Source organism: Balaenoptera physalus (assembly GCF_965194825.1).
Source record: "Balaenoptera physalus genome assembly, chromosome: 15".
Classification (NCBI taxonomy): domain Eukaryota; kingdom Metazoa; phylum Chordata; class Mammalia; order Artiodactyla; family Balaenopteridae; genus Balaenoptera; species Balaenoptera physalus.
The window spans coordinates 89,156,117-89,173,855 of NC_138894.1; the positions used below are offsets into that span (position 1 = coordinate 89,156,117).

General features: G+C 44.7%; 1 long non-coding RNA gene across 1 annotated transcript; it reads right to left on the minus strand.

The window, feature by feature from the left end:
* Positions 1–473: 473 nt before the first annotated feature.
* Positions 474–7,415, minus strand: LOC309644141. Its single transcript, XR_014254268.1, has 3 exons — positions 6,965–7,415; positions 4,221–4,282; positions 474–1,000 (listed from the first exon to the last, which is right to left on the minus strand). It is a non-coding gene; the product is annotated as an uncharacterized lncRNA (long non-coding RNA).
* Positions 7,416–17,739: the final 10,324 nt, after the last annotated feature.

Sequence of the window (17,739 nt, forward strand, 5' to 3'; positions counted from 1 at the left end):
TTCCTTGGTTTTCGGTATGAGTTGTCCTGACCTTCTCTTGCTTGTTCAACCAGTGGAGGGGCAGGAAGGGGAAGGGTGGAGGGGAGCTCCCACCTTTTCCTGCACAACAGCAGAGACCTCAGACCTGCACCAGCCACAAGGCCTGCAAACAAAAGGGGAGGGCTTTCATGCATTTTATGTGCCTTTACCCTGATACCCAACTTGAGACTATCTTTTCCACTTCCTAAATTGTCCTCCTCTCTATTTTTTTTCTTTTTCTTTTAACAAATCAAAAGTGCCTGATTGATTGCAAGGGTCCATCAGCAATACAAAAACACTACCAGAGAAGAAAACCACATCAATAAATATTGGCATCCTACTCAGCTTTAGACAATGACTGTTAAAATTACTTATTTTCACTCATTTAACATATTATCTCTGACATGAATTACCTTTTCTCCCTCCTGAGACAAAGACGTACTCCACCTGGTCTGGACAGGACAAGAGACGTTTTTATTTGGATATGGCATTATTTTTAAAAAGTAACTTTGTTGATCACATTTAAAGTGGCTCCAGACCAAAAAATAAGAAAGCTGCCAATTGATGAATCATTGACAGTGCTTGCTGCGAGGCAGTTAAGGATGCCTGCTGCCTGGGGAAGAAGGCACGACTGGGGCAGAAGGAAGGGGCCCTGGATCACCAGCTGGGAGCCCAACTTTCTGGTCTTTTCGTTCCTTTTCATTGTTTCCAGCTCAGATCACTCAGTGTCTTCTCAGGGCTTCAGTTTCCTCACTTGCACTTTGGAAGGGAGTCAGAGTCTCTTTAGCGCCCCTAGAGCTATAGGGATATGCATGTCTACAATTCTAAGATCCAGCTTAAAAAGAAAAAACCATCAGCCCCCCTGTTTCTATAGAAGAATGAGTCCCCTGTAGGCATGAGACGTCAGACATGTCAGAACTTCTCTCCTTCCTTCTCTTTCATCTTGTTTTCGAAACCCAAGGAAAATCGCCAAGTTTTCTGCCTAGGAATAAAGAAAAGCAGCAAAGTTTGTCCTTTAGCCTGATTGCATCTCATTTCAGTGCCGAGTTCCCCCTCCTCCCCACCCCGACCCCCTCAGATTTTATTTACCATTAATGGAGTGACCGAATCTATACCAGAAACAGCTACGGCAAGTTTGTTTTATGCATGTAAAGCTGACTCACGCTCTCTGACCTTGGGCAGTAAGTAAGAAAAAGAATTTTTTTTCCGTAGTGAACGAGGCATGCTTATATCAGTTGTTTTATTAGATCTTTATTGCAACTTTGTGAGGTTATCTTAGGAATGAGCAAATGGAGGTTCAAAAATGAAGGTGAGTGGAGGGAAGTGGGCAGCAGAGTTGGGAGAGTGGTCTCGTGGGCTCCTGAGCCCAGTGTTCTTTCCAAAACACCCTCTTTCCTTCTGATGCTCAGGAAAGCAACTAAGACACAGGGCTTCTGCTAGATAGAAACTAAGGGCTCTGGGAGCATCGACAGGGAGTCTCAACCCAGAAGTTTCCTCTCAGACCATGACTGTCCTTGCAGTTATGTCTTTATCTACAGAACTTGGACAGAGCCTGAAACTTGAGAGCCTCACAAATGTGTGTTGGGCAGACGACAAGCACAGGATGGGGAGGGGAGGCCTTAGGAAGGAGAAGCCCTGAGCTGGACTCTGGATGCTGGGTCCTCAGGGGCAGGGAATGGATCCTCTTTGGGTAGAAAGTGATTCTGTGTGGCTAGAGCATTGGGATTAAGAAGGGGAAATGAAGAAGGAGGGCTAGATTATAACTGTAGAGAAACGTGTTTAAATGAGAAATTCGAACACTGTGGTCTAAGCAATGGAGACCCTAAAACTATTGTTTTGAGTGAAATAATAACACTCTCATGTGAACAAATAAAGGCTAATTACAATAGTCAGGCATCTAAAAGAAGATGTGGCACATATATACAATGGAATATTACTCAGCCATAAAAAGAAATGAAATGGAGGTATTTGTAATGAGGTGGATGGAGTTAGAGTCTGTCATACAGAGTGAAGTAAGTCAGAAAGAGAAAAACAAATACAGTATGCTAACACATATATACGGAATCTAAGGGGAAAAAAAAAAAAAAAAAAAAAGGCCATGAAGAACCTAGTGGCAAGACGGGAATAAAGACACAGACCTACTAGAGAATGGACTTGAGGATATGGGGAGGGGGTGGGGTGAGATGTGACAGGGTAAGAGAGTGTCATGGACATATATACACTACCAAATGTAAAATAGATAACTAGTGGGAAGCAGCCGCATAGCACAGGGAGATCAGCTCGGTGCTTTGTGACCATCTAGAGGGATGGGATGGGGAGGGTGGGAGGGAGGGAGATGCAAGAGGGAAGAGAAATGGGAACATATTGTATATGTATAACTGATTCACTTTGTTATAAAGCAGAAGCTAACACACCATTGTAAGGCAATTATACTTCAATAAAGATGTTAAAAAAAAAAAAAAAAAAAAAAAAAAAAATAGTCAGGCATCTAAATAGGCACAGGGCCTGAGTGCTTCCCGAAATCTCTACAGTCTTGCCCCATTGGGGCTACTCTCTTGACTGTAAGTAAAGCCCTGATTTTTTGTTTGTTGACTCATTTTTGAGGCTAGCTAAAGAACCCCTTTCTACTGGTCTCTTTAGTATTTCATTCTCTAGCACATTTGCTTATGAGTAGGGTGGTCGACTCTCTTGGTTTGCCTGAAATGTTCCTGCTTTGAGCATGGAAAGTCCTTCTTCCCTGGAAATCGTTCATCCCTGGATACATTTATTATGTATATGTCAACATCTCTCCAATGCTGGGTTCCAGCCCAGTCTTTTCTCCTGAAATCCATACCCATATATCCAACCATGTTAAGGCAACTTCACTTGGGTGACTCAGAGTTAATTAAAACCTGGTGTATCTCCTACTGATCTCATAATTTCCTGCTATCCAAAACAGCAACTCAGCCATTGTTCCAGCACAATCCACACAGTTGCTCAATCTAGAAACACAGAGCATCACAGGACTCCTCTCTCTGACTCATCCCACTCCCATCCAGTCACCCCTTGAGGACCTTTCAGACTCACCACTTTCCCCCGTCCCACTGCCACTATCCCAGACCGAGCCATGGTCAACCGTTCCCTAAATCTTTGTAAAAGAATCTTATTTGCTCTCTTGCTCCTCTGACAAGTATTTTTCAATCATAATCAGAGTGATGACTTAAAAATACAAATCTGATCCTGGGACTTCCCTGGTGGTGCAGTGATTAAGAATCCATCTGCCAATGCAGGGGACACAGGTCCGATCCCTGGTCTGGGAAGATCGCACATGCTGCAGAGCAACTGAGCCCGTGCGCCACAACTACTGAGTCTGCGCTCTACAGCCCGCGAGCCACAATTACTGAGCCTGCGCACCACAACTACTGAAGCCTGCATGCTGCAACTACTGAAGCCTGTGCACCTAGAGCCCGTGCTCCACAACAAGAGAAATCACTGCTCGCTGCAACTAGAGAAAAGCCCACGCGCAGCAATGAAGAACCAATGCAGCCAAAAAATTAAAAAATTAAAAAAATTCAAATCTGATCCTATAACTATGCTGTTTAGTAATTACCAGTGATTTGTATCCAAACTCCTTGACCCAGCTCACAAGGTCTATCATATCTGAGCCACGCCTCCATTTGCAGGATATCCACAGATGTTCTCCCATTGATGGGTTGGGGAGGGAAGTTGGAGGGACAGGGGTTAGAGGGTGAAGACTTTTCTACTTCTCCTCATTAAGAATGTAAACTCTGGAAAATAATTTTCCCTTCTTTCCATTGTGGAGCATGACTTAAAATAAACTACCCACTCAAACATTTCCCCAAAGGGAGAGGATTTATTAATCTGATAGGTAAGAACTGGAATTTATTAGGCCACGTTTTACTAATAGACAGAGGAGTCTCTTCAATCAAAGCCAGTTCTCGCTTGGGATCCTGGTCCCTCCAAAGGCAGGCTCTTATCTTCTGCACAATCACTAATTTGAATTATCAGGTCTCTCTCTCTTTACTCTTCTTTCTTTCCAGACTTCAGGCATACCTGAGTAAGCAGATCTAAAACTTTAGATTCAGAGACCAAAGTCCAAATTGAACCTCAAGCCTAAACCACAATTTCTAATCCAAGTGTTACGAAGCCTGGTAAAGGAGATTAGGCTGATGACAAGAGCAGACAGTATACTTTCCACTTACATTCTTTACTTCTTAGAGAACTGTTGGGATGGATGGAAAGGCTGGTCTCAGGGCATAATCCACTTCAGGTAGGTACCAAAAAAAAAATATATATATATATATATTGAGCTATTTTGGAAAAGTGTCACTCATATAATCTGATTGTACATAAACTCTCTCAGGAAACCAAGAAACCAATATTGCTTTCGATGTCAATGAAAAAATTCCAATGAGTCACATACATACCTACCACACTCTGCTATACTCACATGCGTGCACACGCACATACACACGTATACAAACAATGGAATCACATTATATATGAAGACAATATTCTAAAATTATGCCTATGTGGCAAAAAACACATGTATTCAAAATGACACTGGGTCATCCTTTCTTCAAATGGGCCCCCAATTAAGCAGTTACGTTGGTTCCGAGCCTGTGTGTGTGAAAAAAATATGGCTTGGAGGGACCCACAGCAGAGTGAGGGGCTCATACTGAGGCCCCCAGAGCTCAGAGCCATGGGGACATCTTCAGGTGTTCACTTCCCATCTCATGCTCACCCTGGGACACACTCACTGAGTATAACAGTGGGTGAGCCTCTCTCTCTCTCTCCTCTCTCTCTCTCTCTCTTTCTCTCTGTATTCAGTCAGAGTTCTCCAGAGAAAATGAACCAGCAAGATATATCTAAAAATCACAGGAGCTAATTCCTTAGGAAGGCTGACATATCCCAAGATCGGCAGTCCACAAACTGGAGACCCAGGACAGCTGATGGTATAATTCCAATTTGAGTCCAAGTCCGAAGGCTGGAGAAGACCTATGTCCCAGCTCTAAGACAGTCAGGAAGAGAGAGAATTCTTTCTGACCCTACCTTTTTGTTATTCAGACCTTCAGTGGATTGGATGAGGGCCACCCACATTAAAAGGGGCGCTCTGCTTCACTTACGTACTGATTCAACTGTTCATCTCATGGAGAAACACCCTCACAGACACACCCAGAAAAATGTTTAACCCAATAACTGGAAACCCCACGTCCCAGTCAAGTTGACACATAAAATTAACTCTGTCTCTGTCTCTGCCTGTCTGTCTGTCTGACTCTCATTTTTAGTTGACAGCACGTAGCTGAATTAATGTTAACAGCTATAGTGCAAAATTCATACAACCCATTTAGGGAGCCAGGAGGAGGAAGCCATTTATTTTGCCTCATTTTGGAGCAGTGTCATGGAAGACATCTCAGAAAGTTGGCTTTGGAGCACAGCTTGAAGGAGAAGTTTTTCAGATGGAGAGTGTGGGGTGGGGACTGCAGCACAGCCAGGCCTATGAGAGAGGCTCCTCAAGTATGATTTCAATGAAATGATAGACGAACTGACACATTTACTCTTGCAGTGGTTTCTCTTTTCTTCAGACATTCTTTCTCTTTTTCTTATCTGTCTCAGTCTCTCTCCAGGAAAGACCTAGGCACCTCAGGAATGAAACAGTGCCTTAAGAAAAGAAAACGTGTTGGCTTAAGAGTCAGAGAATCTGGTTCTAAGTGAGTGACTTTAGGCAAATTACTTCCTCTGCAGGAGTTCGCTTCCTTATTTGTCCAAAAGGACTAAAACTCTCTCGTGTAACATTGATGTGATTGAAATAAAACACACAGGAGAAAGAATACAGCTAGAATCCCAACCCAGAGACCACTCGGTAAATTCTGGCTCCCTTTTCCTCCCCTGGGCATCTGGAGTACTGTCCCCCCAGGGTCCCAGCCCAGGGCAGAACTATCAGCCAGGGTCGGAGAGGAGGCCACCCACTTGCACAAGAGATGATAAAGATGTGGAATGTGTTTTCTGAAAGCCACCTGCGGTGTGACAGGGAAAGGAAGCCAAGAGAGGAATGAAGCCGCCTGTCTGCCAAACTCTTGGGAGAGAAACGTTCCACAGGCATCGGCGAGGACAGCAGAGAGACACCCCTCTCGATGTGACTGGATGGCGATTGTCCTGTTGTTCATTAAGAGTTCCGAAGGGGAACCCTCCTACACTGCTGGTAGGAATGTAAATTGGCGCAGCCACTATAGAAAACAGGATAGAGGTTGCTTAAAAAACTAAAAATAGAGTTGCCATATGATCCAGCAATCCCACTCCTGAGCATATATATGGAGAAAACTCTAATTCGAAAAGATACCTGCACCCCAATGTTCATTGCAGCAGTATTTACAATAGCCAAGACATGGAAGCAATGTAAATGTCCATTAACAGATGAATGGATAAAGAAGATGTGGTGTATATATATAATGGAATACTACTCAGCCATAAAAAAGAATACAATAATGACATTTGCAGCAACATGGATGGACCTAGAGATTGTCATACTAAGTGAAGTAAGCCAGACAGAGAAAGACAAATATCATATTATATTACTTATATGTGGAATCTAAAAAATGTTGCAAATGAACTTATTTACAAAACTGAAGCAGACTCACAGACATAGACAGAGTTACCAAAGGTGAAAGGGTGTAGGGAGGGATAATTTAGGAGTTTGGGATTAACAGATACACACTACTAAATACAAAATAAACAACAAGATCCTGCTGTATAGCATGGGGAACTATATTCAATATCCTATAATAAACCATAATGGAAAAGAATATGAAAAGAATCTATCTATCTATCATCTATCTATCCATACGTGTATAACCGAGTCACTTTGCTGTACACCAGAAAGTAACACAACATTGTAAATCAACTATACTTCAATTAAAAATAAAGTTCTGAAGGGGAGAAGACTCACGTCCTGATTAGAGGATGGCACTGGGCGAGTGAGAGCACAGAGGCCTTGAAGCGCCGAGCGGGCACCCGGATCCTGCCTTGACTTGCAGATGCCACAGCACAGGGGGTGGTGGGGCTGGAAGGTCTCCTCCTGTTACAACACAATACTCCACGCATCACAGGTTTCCTCTCACGCCTTCAAAATGTCTGTTTTTCAGGCAGCCCCATTCCTGTTAACGTCATCCTGAGAAGCAGAACTTTCTCCTCCTCCCCTTGCTGCCTGAGGTCTAGTGGGCAGCTCCTGACTGGGACGGCGAGGGCCCCTGGGCCCAGAAGAAAGAAGTCCAGCGTGGTTGAGAGCTCCAGCACTTGGCACCTGCAGGGGGAGCTGGCCTTGTCAGCAACGGGGTGCCCTCTCTTTTCCTGAGGAGCTCACCTCCAGAAGAACCGGTTCTGACCTGTTGTGTCTATTCTAGAAGGCTGGAATCCTCTCTGTCGCGGTCAGGCCAGCTCTGGAACCTGTCCATCAAGCCGAGCATCCTAGCCCTGCACCACTCTCCGCCTCCATATAAGGGAGCTTTTCAGACCCTCTGCTCGCATAGGACTTTCCTAAACAGTGTTATCGCTAAGCTTTTGTCCGTGCTATTCCTCCTACCTGGAATGCCCTTTCTTTTTCTTGGTTTATTAAAGATCTATTTTTCTTTCAATGCCAACACCCCCTTCCACTTCCAGTCCTCCCTGAAACCCACCATTGCGCTTAGTTATGCCCTTTCAGATGAACTTCAGTTACGCCTGTTTTTGTCGCAATCGTTCATTCTACCTGGCAAAAAATTGTTAACAAGCTTATCTTCCCCGTTGGATTGAATGCTCCTTGAGGAAAAGGAGCTCAGAGGAGAAGGGGGAACCGGGCTGATGTCATTAGGGGTAGTTGAGGGGCAGAAGTGGGATGAGTGGAGGCCCCGAAAGCACTGATCTTGGGTGCGACATTTAAGTATGCACCAAAAAAATTAAAATTCAGAAGTCAAGATAAATATTTGAATGCAGTATTTTTTAAAAATCAAAATTAATTCAAAAATCCTTGATGAACAAAATATTAAAGTTTAAAAAAAGACAGGCTGCTGTCCATGTACTTGTTTTATGACCCCGGGTCATTGAGCAATATGATGGGAGACAGGCGTTTCCAATCAGCCTGCAGTTCCAAAGCTGTGCATCCTGCTGGGGAGGCTTAAGAGGGTTAACCACAAAGTGAAAACTGATTGGGCAACACAGGATTTTATGTGTAGTCATATTTTGGGTATAGGTAGTCAGTTTTCATTTGTTTTTTCTACTTGGATCAAGATATAGGAGACTGTTTCGAAAAGTATGCATAAAGGTGCACATCTGTAGATTTTCCTTTAATCCCAGGCTCAACCACATCTCTGCAAGGCTCTAGTTCTGGGAAGAAGTGGCACTTGCTTCAGGATCACGGCATGGGGACAATTTAGTTAAGTTGGAAAGGACCCTGAGGAATCTTCCCCAACTCCTGAGAGGGTCTCCATCAACTCTCCATGAGAGGGTCTCCATCCAAGAAGTCTGGCTGTATGGAGACCTGTGTAGTCCTTTCTTGTATCTCAAATCACAATTCCCACCTTAGTCAGTTCAGAATCCCCTGGAAATATCAATTCCTCCTCTTTTTAAGTTAGAAATGAATTAGTCTTAATAATTGCTTCATGGTGGTTTCTCTATATCATCTTTTGTTTATAAGCACAATAGGACTATTTTTTATTCGGTTTACATTTTTCAGTTATTTCAAAGAAGACTTACTCTGAACAGGCCCTGGGCTACATCCTGATAACTCAGAAATAGGTAAACAAAGGTCCTGCCTCAATTTGCTGACAGTTTACTGCACTTGTCTGTGCATTACTGGGAGGGGAGGGGGCAGGAGATAAGGAGACGGAAAGTGATGATCATAATTATCACAATCATAATTGGTGTCATAAGTGTAACAGCAACGTTAAGCTCCGCAACCACAGGGACACAGAAGAGGAAACCAGGAATTCAGCCTTACTAGGTGGAGGAGGACAACCGGAGAGGCCGGTGCTGCCAGGATGAGGCGGGGAGCTGGCCTTGTCCGCAGAGCAGGTGCACAGGGAGACGAGCACCGGCTGGAGGTGGTCTTCCTGACACGCTCAAGGGGAAAGGTATTCCTGGAAAAGGCAGCAGCCTATGGAAAACTCGGAGCAGGAAGAGGTCAAGTGCATTCAGGGGAGTAAACCGGCTTAGTACGGCCGGCCCTTAGGACAGAAGAGTGAAGCACTGGACCTTCTGACCCCCACCAAGGACTTGTGCACAGCAGGGCAGAACTCTGATGGATTTATTTTATTTTTTTTTTAAATGTGATGATCCATTTATTATTGATTGATTGATTGATTGATTGATTTATGGCTGTGCTGGGTCTTCGTTTCTGTGCGAGGGCTTTCTCTAGTTGCGGTGAGCGGGGGCCACTCTTCATCGCGGTGCGCGGGCCTCTCACCATCGCGGCCTTTCTTGTTGCGGAGCACAGGCTCCAGACGCGCAGGCTCAGCAATTGTGGCTCACGGGCCTAGTTGCTCCGCGGCATGTGGGATCTTCCCAGACCAGGGCTCGAACCCGTGTCCTCTGCATTGGCAGGCAGACTCTCAACCACTGCGCCACCAGGGAAGCCCCTCTGTTGGATTTTAAACCGCTAGAGTGACATGGTGGGTTTTGTGTTCCCAAGTTTGCCTTCAGGCTGCTGTGAGTGCGAGGGAGAGTGGGTTCAGCCTGGGGAGAGAGGGAGAGAGAGGCAGGCGGGCGTGGCCTGCTGGAGACGTGCCATGTGGTAATGAGAGGAAATAGAAAATGTCATTAACGTGTCTGCCACCAGAAACGAGAGCTAAATCTATGACTCTCCTCCTCCCATTTCTATTATGAATGATTGCGTTTCAATTATGATTTTGAAAGTATTTCCTTGAGGAAATATGTCAGGCTTCCATGATGGGAAAGAAGGAAATGGAGCCATGAAAGTTTAATTTATTGTAGTGACTGCATTTAGAGAAAGGAAGAAGAAAATGAAAGAGAAGAGAGAGGCCGAAAAATGGAGAGTGCGGCGGCCTGGGCCACCTGCTGTGAGCAGGGAGCAGACAGAAGCAGCCTGAGGTGTCTGAATATTGATGGAGTCATTTGATGGCATGTGATGAAGGAAGCAGGGAGGCACCATCCCTGCCGGGCAGGGTAGCCATTTCATAACACTGGGCTCCTAAGTGTCAGCTCTGCTGTTCCCCGAGGACGTTGAAGGAAAGAAATAGCCTTTTCTGGGGAAGAAGGGCGGTATGGCTCTAGCCCCACGCTGGACACTGGGGAAGCGGGTGCAGGAACGAGTCAGATGGGGCCCCGCCCTCACAAGGCTTGCAGTCCAGGGGTGAAGGGGCACTAGGCTGATATAACAGGAGAGGAAGTGTGGACCAGAGAGCTTCCACTGGACAAAAAGCAAGCAACGCTAACTGAAAGGCGGGGACCCTTTGTCTTGAAATAAAGGGGTCACCAGGCCTTAATCCACACGTCAGTCAATGATCCTCTCAGGGGATCACACCCTTCACTGGTCTTTGGAAGGGGTGGATGCATTCAAAGTGTATCCATTTATCATCTACTCGCTTCCCATGTAACCGAGAATTCAACCGAGAATAAGTCCCAGGCCTTTGCCTTGTAGGAGCTACTGGGGGAGATAGACATATCAGGAAATAATTAATCAGAAAGCAAGGCAGTCTGAGCTCAGATAGTGATGTGCATAAGGGTTATAGGATCTCAAGTGCAGCACAGTGAAATCTGTCTAGGAGGAAATCAGAAGAAATCTCGGAAGTGAGACTTAAAGGAGAAAGGGAGTTTCCTGGAGGATGGGTGAACAAAAGGGGGCAAAGAAGGTGCCCCAGTGAAAGCCACAGCCCGTGCAGAGCAAGGCAGGGAGACGGGAAGCGGCGCAGTGATTTCAGGAAGCCCAGGATTGGTGTGGGAATGACAGGAGAGGAAACGGGTGAACCACACCTCACAGGAGCCAGGACCACCGCAACACGTGGGCCATGCCAGGGACTTGGGATGGCCTTGGGGACCTCATGGGTGGACCTGGGTTCTCAGGAGACCACTCAGGATGCTTGGTGGAGGATGGCCAGGAGGGAAGGGACTGGAGTTCTGGAGCTCGGTGGGAACCCCCAGCTGTCATAGGAGAGAGATGGCCAGGTCTGGGCAAGGGCAGTGACCACAGCCTGATCAGAGGACATCCCAGGGGCCGTGCCAAGAGCACCGGGAAAATAAGCCCGCAGATGCTGAACGCAAATCAGCAGAAACTTTAGTGTAGAGATGTCCTGTTGCAATCAGAGCCTAGGAACAATAGAATTTTAGAGGGTGGAACACATTATTTCTTAAGTGGAAGCTGCATCATAATTACCTCAATCCCATCTCTCTTCATTTGCACATATTAAGCTTATTTGATCCCCAAAACAATCCTGCAAGGCAAGGAGCATGCCCCTTCCCCCTGCCTTTTCCAGATAGAGAAGCTAAATCCCGGAGAAGGTTAACCGTTTGCTTCAGGTTTTACATCAAGTACGTAGTGGAGCTGCAAGAGAATACATGTCTTTCTCACTCCAGAACCAGCACAGATTTCTTCCCTCCCCCCCTCCCTCCCCCCCTCCCCTCTTGTCTGCCTCGATCTCTCTCATTACCATCAGACGGGTGCCAGGCTTTGAAGATGAGGAATCTGGAAGGCACAGGGCCTGGGTCTAATGGAAGAGAAACACTGAATAGGCTGCCCTGGGAGGTGTCAGTACTGGGGGTACATTTTTACATCAATCGACAGAGGAAGAAACATCTACCTCTGCCTGGGGAGACAGGCAAGGCTTCCAGAAGGAGAGGACGTTTGAGGGTGAACAGGAATCTCTAGTTGCAGAGGGCTCTCCTTAGCTCAGAGCTTGGCCACAGAAGTTAATTAGCAGAAGAATCTACCTTGACCCACGATGAATCAGACTGGAATTCCCTTTTATTTGCGGCTAGCCCCTTGGTCTGCTGGCTAACACTCTTCCTGGTGACCCCCTCTGCTTCTTCCTCCAACATACTTCCTTCTGACCACTCAGCTGTGCCTGAAAAGCCCACTTGGAGCTCACGCGGGTCCCTGCACGAGGCCCCTGGGAGAAGGTAGGTGTGCTGAGTGGTGTGACCGGGAATCCGTGGGCTTTTCTGCACTCATCCCAAGGGGGCTGCCGGTAGTTCCCTTTAAGAAGGGCGATCACACAAGTTAATTCCAGTCCCCCTGGCAACCACAGGAGAGGCAGGCAACTCCCTGTTCACGGGGGAAGCAGCCCAGCATTGCAAAAGGATGCAGATGAATAATTAAGTCACTGTTTACAAGAAATTCTAATCTTAGGGCAGTTCAAGGTAAAGACAGACACCAGCCAGGAACAGCCAAGAACAACGCTGCCAGAACACACGGAGACAGAGGCCTCTAGCCAGACAGTGTTTTTTTCTCTAAGTACTGTCGCCAAAAAAACTCAGCCAAAAAATCTCTCTGTTCTCTGGGCACCCCCAGCGTATCAGTAATAATAATAGTAAAAGTAATTCACTGTGATATTGGATTGCCTGCTATGCGCTAGACATTTGTTTAGATTATTTTATTTCAAACCTCCCCCTCCTCCCTCCCTCTCAAACATCTAAGTAGGTGTGATTACAGAACAGGAAACAGAGAGGTTGAGTAATTGGTTGAAGTCACACAGTTAATGAGTAACAGAGTTAACTTGGGTCTAGGAAGTGAAATTAAGTCTAATTGCTTTTCAGTTCTACACTTTGTTTTGCCAAGTGGGGAAAATGGTTCTACAGATTAAGGTTTTATTTATTTCTGAATCTCCTACATCCCTCCCAGTGCATCTCAAGTACTTGGGGTTATGGGGATCTTTATTAAAACCTGGGAAATAAAGCCCGACTTCCTCCTAAAATTGCACCTGTGTACAAGGAAAGTTTTGCATAAAATTTCAGAGTATTCACAGACTTCTTTTGCAAACCATCTGTGAACTGCCGGCTAAGAAACTCTGAGGACACTCTTGTGTGTGAGTTGATTTAGAATTATACCCTCAAACCTTACGTGGTCGTTCACTGCAGGGCTCTGTGACCTGCCTTTGCCTCTCGATCACCACCCACCCACTCCTTCCCGCCCACCCCCAGCGCTGAATAGGGACCGCTGCTCTGCACAGGGCAGGGGAGATTCTGAGAAGGGACATAGACAGCTGTCCCGAGAGTTCTTTGTCGAGGTCGATGGAGGTTGTCTCATTGTGTTCGAGACATCTTAGTTCTGACATCACCTGTGGCTTGTACAACTGTCCAGAGGTCTGGGGAAACCCCGTAATGCACACAGCCTCTATTAACCTTATTGATGGCAGAGACGAAACGACAATGACCTTGTACCTTCTCACTCTTTCCCAAACACACCCTTGATACTATACTAAAACTCGACACGCTGTAGTTTCTTAAGCAGTTGTTGTAATGCAGAATCTGAAACCACGTAAGTGATCTTTTGTTACTTCATGTACCACAGTCAAAACAATACAACACATCAGATTGAAGGCAAAAGCAGATATGAGAATCCAGACATTAAAGAGATTTACAAAAGGTGTAAAACAATCTCTCGCTACTAAGTATTTTATTTTAAAAATAGTTATTTTATTAAAATATGTTATGTCTGGGCTTCCCTGGTGGCGCAGTGGTTGAGAGTCTGTCTGCTAATGCAGGGGACACAGGTTCGAGCCCTGGTCTGGGAAGATCCCACATGCTGCGGAGCAACTGGGCCCGTGAGCCACAACTACTGAGCCTGCGCGTCTGGAGCCTGTGCTCCGCAACGAGAGAGGCCGCGATAGTGAGAGGCCCGCGCACCGCGATGAAGAGTGGCCCCCGCTTGCCGCAACTAGAGAAAGCCCTCGCACAGAAACGAAGACCCAACATAGCCAAAAAGAAATTAATTAATTTTTTTAAAAAAATGTTATGTCAATAAGTAATTGACTTATTATAGTTATATTTGCATGAATTATACACATATTTTAACTTCCTCAGTTTTAATTTCTAATATAAGTATTAATAGACATAACTCATACAAACAGAAGGCCTTTGAGATTCTTAATAATTTTAAAGAGTGCGAAAGCATTCTGACATCAAAAAATTTGAAAACCACTGCACTTTAGCAATCTTTGAGCGTGCAAAAAATATCTCCAAAAGCCATTATTAGTATGGACTGAGTGGGTGAGATGGCCCAGTTTCTATTACCTAATACCTTTCAGCCCCACTCCCGTGGTACTGACTCAGAGATGTGTGGCTGGTCGGCAGGGTACTGAAGCCTGGAGAGCCAATGGTCTTATGTCTACAATATGGTTCTAGATAGCCGAAGGCCGATAAATGCACATTTGTCCTGTATGCCCAGGGCCACATTACTGGGCAGTTGGACGGCATCTCTTTCCACAGCGTCAACCCAAACTCTCAGTGCAGGTGGCATGACATCTTCTAGAAATGTATTTGTTACAGCCACTGGAGCCCTGGGCTTGGAGATGAGAACATTAACCAGCTGCATGACCAAGGCAGTCTCTCCTCCTCTCTGGGCCTCAGTTTCCTTATTTACAAAATGTCTGATGAGTGGACCAGACTCTCTCTAAGACATTTTCCAACTTTGACCTTCTACTAATCTATTTGGAGGAATAGATGAAAGACAATAAAAATAACAATTGGCTTCTATATGGGGCTTTTAATAGTTGACAATTAACTTTCCCATACAAATTTTTGCTTGGTGCTATTTTCATTATACACACACCATGGCAATGGCGCTTGAAGATTCTAGAGGGACGTTTCTGGTTTTGAATCTCGTGCCACTAACTAGCTGTGTCAGCCTTGCGTAAATTATGCCTCATAGAACTTTTGAGTAGATTAAATAAATTAAGGCAAGATTCTGGCTATGCTACGTGCTCAGTAAATTATTATTAGCACAGATTCATTTTATTGTAGTTGTATGTTCATGTGATTGACTCCTTTTCTAGACTGAACTCCTTGTTTAGTCTGGGACCAAAATGAAACAATACTAGCAGGCCTCCATCCCACAGCCTAGAAGCAAACCCAGGCAACCGTGCTCGGAAGCAGAGCTGCACAGTCAGTTGTGCCCCTGGACACAGGCACGCTCTCGGGGAAGTGCCATGTTTCTTTCGTGGAACGTGTGACTGGACTGCCAGAATGGTACTCACACACTGACTTACAGTGACTCCAAGTGTTTATCTACTCAGGGCCCTGCGCAAAATATTTGTCTGCTGTCCATACACTCTAGGGCAGCCTTATACCCCACTAAGCCCATCCTAAATCACCTAAGCTGATAATGACCTGCAGACTTATGAGCACAAGAACAGAAGTTTACGGATAAATGACTGAGATTTAGGGGTGGTTTTTAAAACAACGTTAATGGGGCAGTAGTGGATTGATACAAACGAACATATAATCTATGTTATAGTAAATATCATTCTTCCCATTTTAAAAGGTGAGAAAATTCCAGGTCAGTGGGGCTATCATCTAGGGTGTATTTGGCTGGAAATAACAGAAAATTCAGCTCCAGCTGCTATGGGCGTTAATGGGACCTAAAAAGATAGAAGTAAGTAGGGCTTCTGGAGAAGGCTGATCTAGTGGCTCCATGGGGTTGCCAAGGACCTCATTTCTTTCTGTCTGCTCATGTTGCTTTTTATCATGTCAGCTTCATGACAGGTGACTCCCTTTATGCTTTCAGGAAGGCGGGTGGTGGCAGCAGCCAAAGCCATGGGCTACTTTGGGCGCATGTGCAGAAGCAGAGAGCCTTCCTCTCCCAGGGTCCCCACTCGGGCCTTGAGAGTCACTGTGAAAAACCCCCGTGGATCAACATCTGGCCCTGAACTAATCGCTACTCCATTCTCCATCGCCCCCAACCCTTGTGCTTTATTATCAACATTCATACTTATTGAGAGCCTCCTCTGTCAGGTGCTGTATGCTGGGAATACAGTGTTGAAGGAAGCCAACACAATCGCTGCCCACACCGAATTTACATCCTCTGTACTGTACATAAAGTAAGACTAATAGATAAAGTAGATTGGCAAGTAGATAACTATATATACAGAAACATAACCATGGCTGTCATTTATGGAGACCAGCACCAGGCACTACATCAGATGTTTTCAACTTGCATTTTAGTTCAATCCTCAAAATATTCTCATAAGTATTATCATCCACATTTTAGTATTAAAGGAAAATGGGATAGCAAGGGCAAATGATCTCAATACTAAGCTCACATAGTAAGTCAGTGTGAGCGGATAAATTTGTGATCTTTTTCTTTTCTTTTTGCTCTGTGCACTGCCTCCCATACAAGGAAATACAATTAATTATGCCATCATTTTATTAGCCGTTTTTGACTGTTGGAAGTTTAGATTGGACAATTAATAAATCTAGTTTAGTTTCTTCTTATAAAGACATAATGTACTTTATTTATTCACTTACAATTTAATTTTGCAATGGCAAATTATGTTGAGAGATGCCTCGATTTTTCACAGTCTTCAGGTCTAAATCTGAACTCATCAGCTTCTTCCAGGGGAAAAAGAAATCATTGTTTCTCCCACACCTCCTCTCTTTCAAGGTAAAGGTCTCCTTATTTTCCAGGTTGGCCTAGCTCAGAAATGTCCAGCCAGCCTGACACCCTGCTCCTTGAGAATTCGTATCTAATCAGCCTACAAGGCCACTCAGCCCCTCCCTCAGGGTAGGGTGAAATGGTATTCAAATCTTTCCCCCTATTTTTCAGAGTAAATATCCAAAGTTAAGCTTCTTTATCTCATGTTTTCTTTACTTAAAAGCCAGTGTCATAACTCAAATAATTCTATACTTGTATGTAGTAAGTTCTTGATGAAAATTGGATAAATGAATATTGAATAAGCAAATAATCACTTTTACCTTTTTTTTAATTTGATTTTAAACACAAATACTATCCCATTCCTCCACTAAAGGCTTGATAAATACAAAAATCAGGAACTAATAATAAAAAAGCAACCAATTAAGAAGATCTCCTATGTGCCAGGCATTCCCCTAAGTGTTGTACAATTCTCCTTTATTGCCTTAACTGCCCCATACATAAAGATCAGCCTTTTATTTCATAGACATGAATAAAGAAAGATAGTAGGATTTGCCCTGGATCCCGCAAACAACTGTGAGGGCTGGATTTTTAACTCAGGTTGTCTGCCTAGGAATAGCTTCTGTCACTGTGACTAGCCCAAAGTCACAAAGGTTGGAGCCTACAAGATAAGCTCCAACCATATCATGGTTATCTGCTTCTGTTCCCATTTGGGAGCCAATAAATGTTAATTGACAGTAAATTTTGGGAAGCTAAGAGCTTCAAGAAAAGAAAAATGTATTTTCTAATATTCTATAAAAAATATTCCCAATAGCGTGTCGTCATGGTTTTATCCTCTGGCATTATCCTGAAAGCCTCAGCTTCTGGTGGGACAGGCTTGCTTGGGTCATAGTAGAGTGATGCTCTCCAACCTCCGGAATGGGGCTGAGAGAGGCAGCCCCACAGTTGAGAGTTATAGGCATTGGTTTCAAGACACACAACCTCAAATCCCATCATTGGTACTTACTAACTTTGTGGCATTGGGCAAGTTGTTTAACCTCTTGAAAACTTCGTTTCCTCTAGTTAAAGCAATAGTACCTACATCTACCTAATGGATTTCGTTTTGAGAAGAATTAAAGAAAATAACTGAAAATCATGATTACCATGCC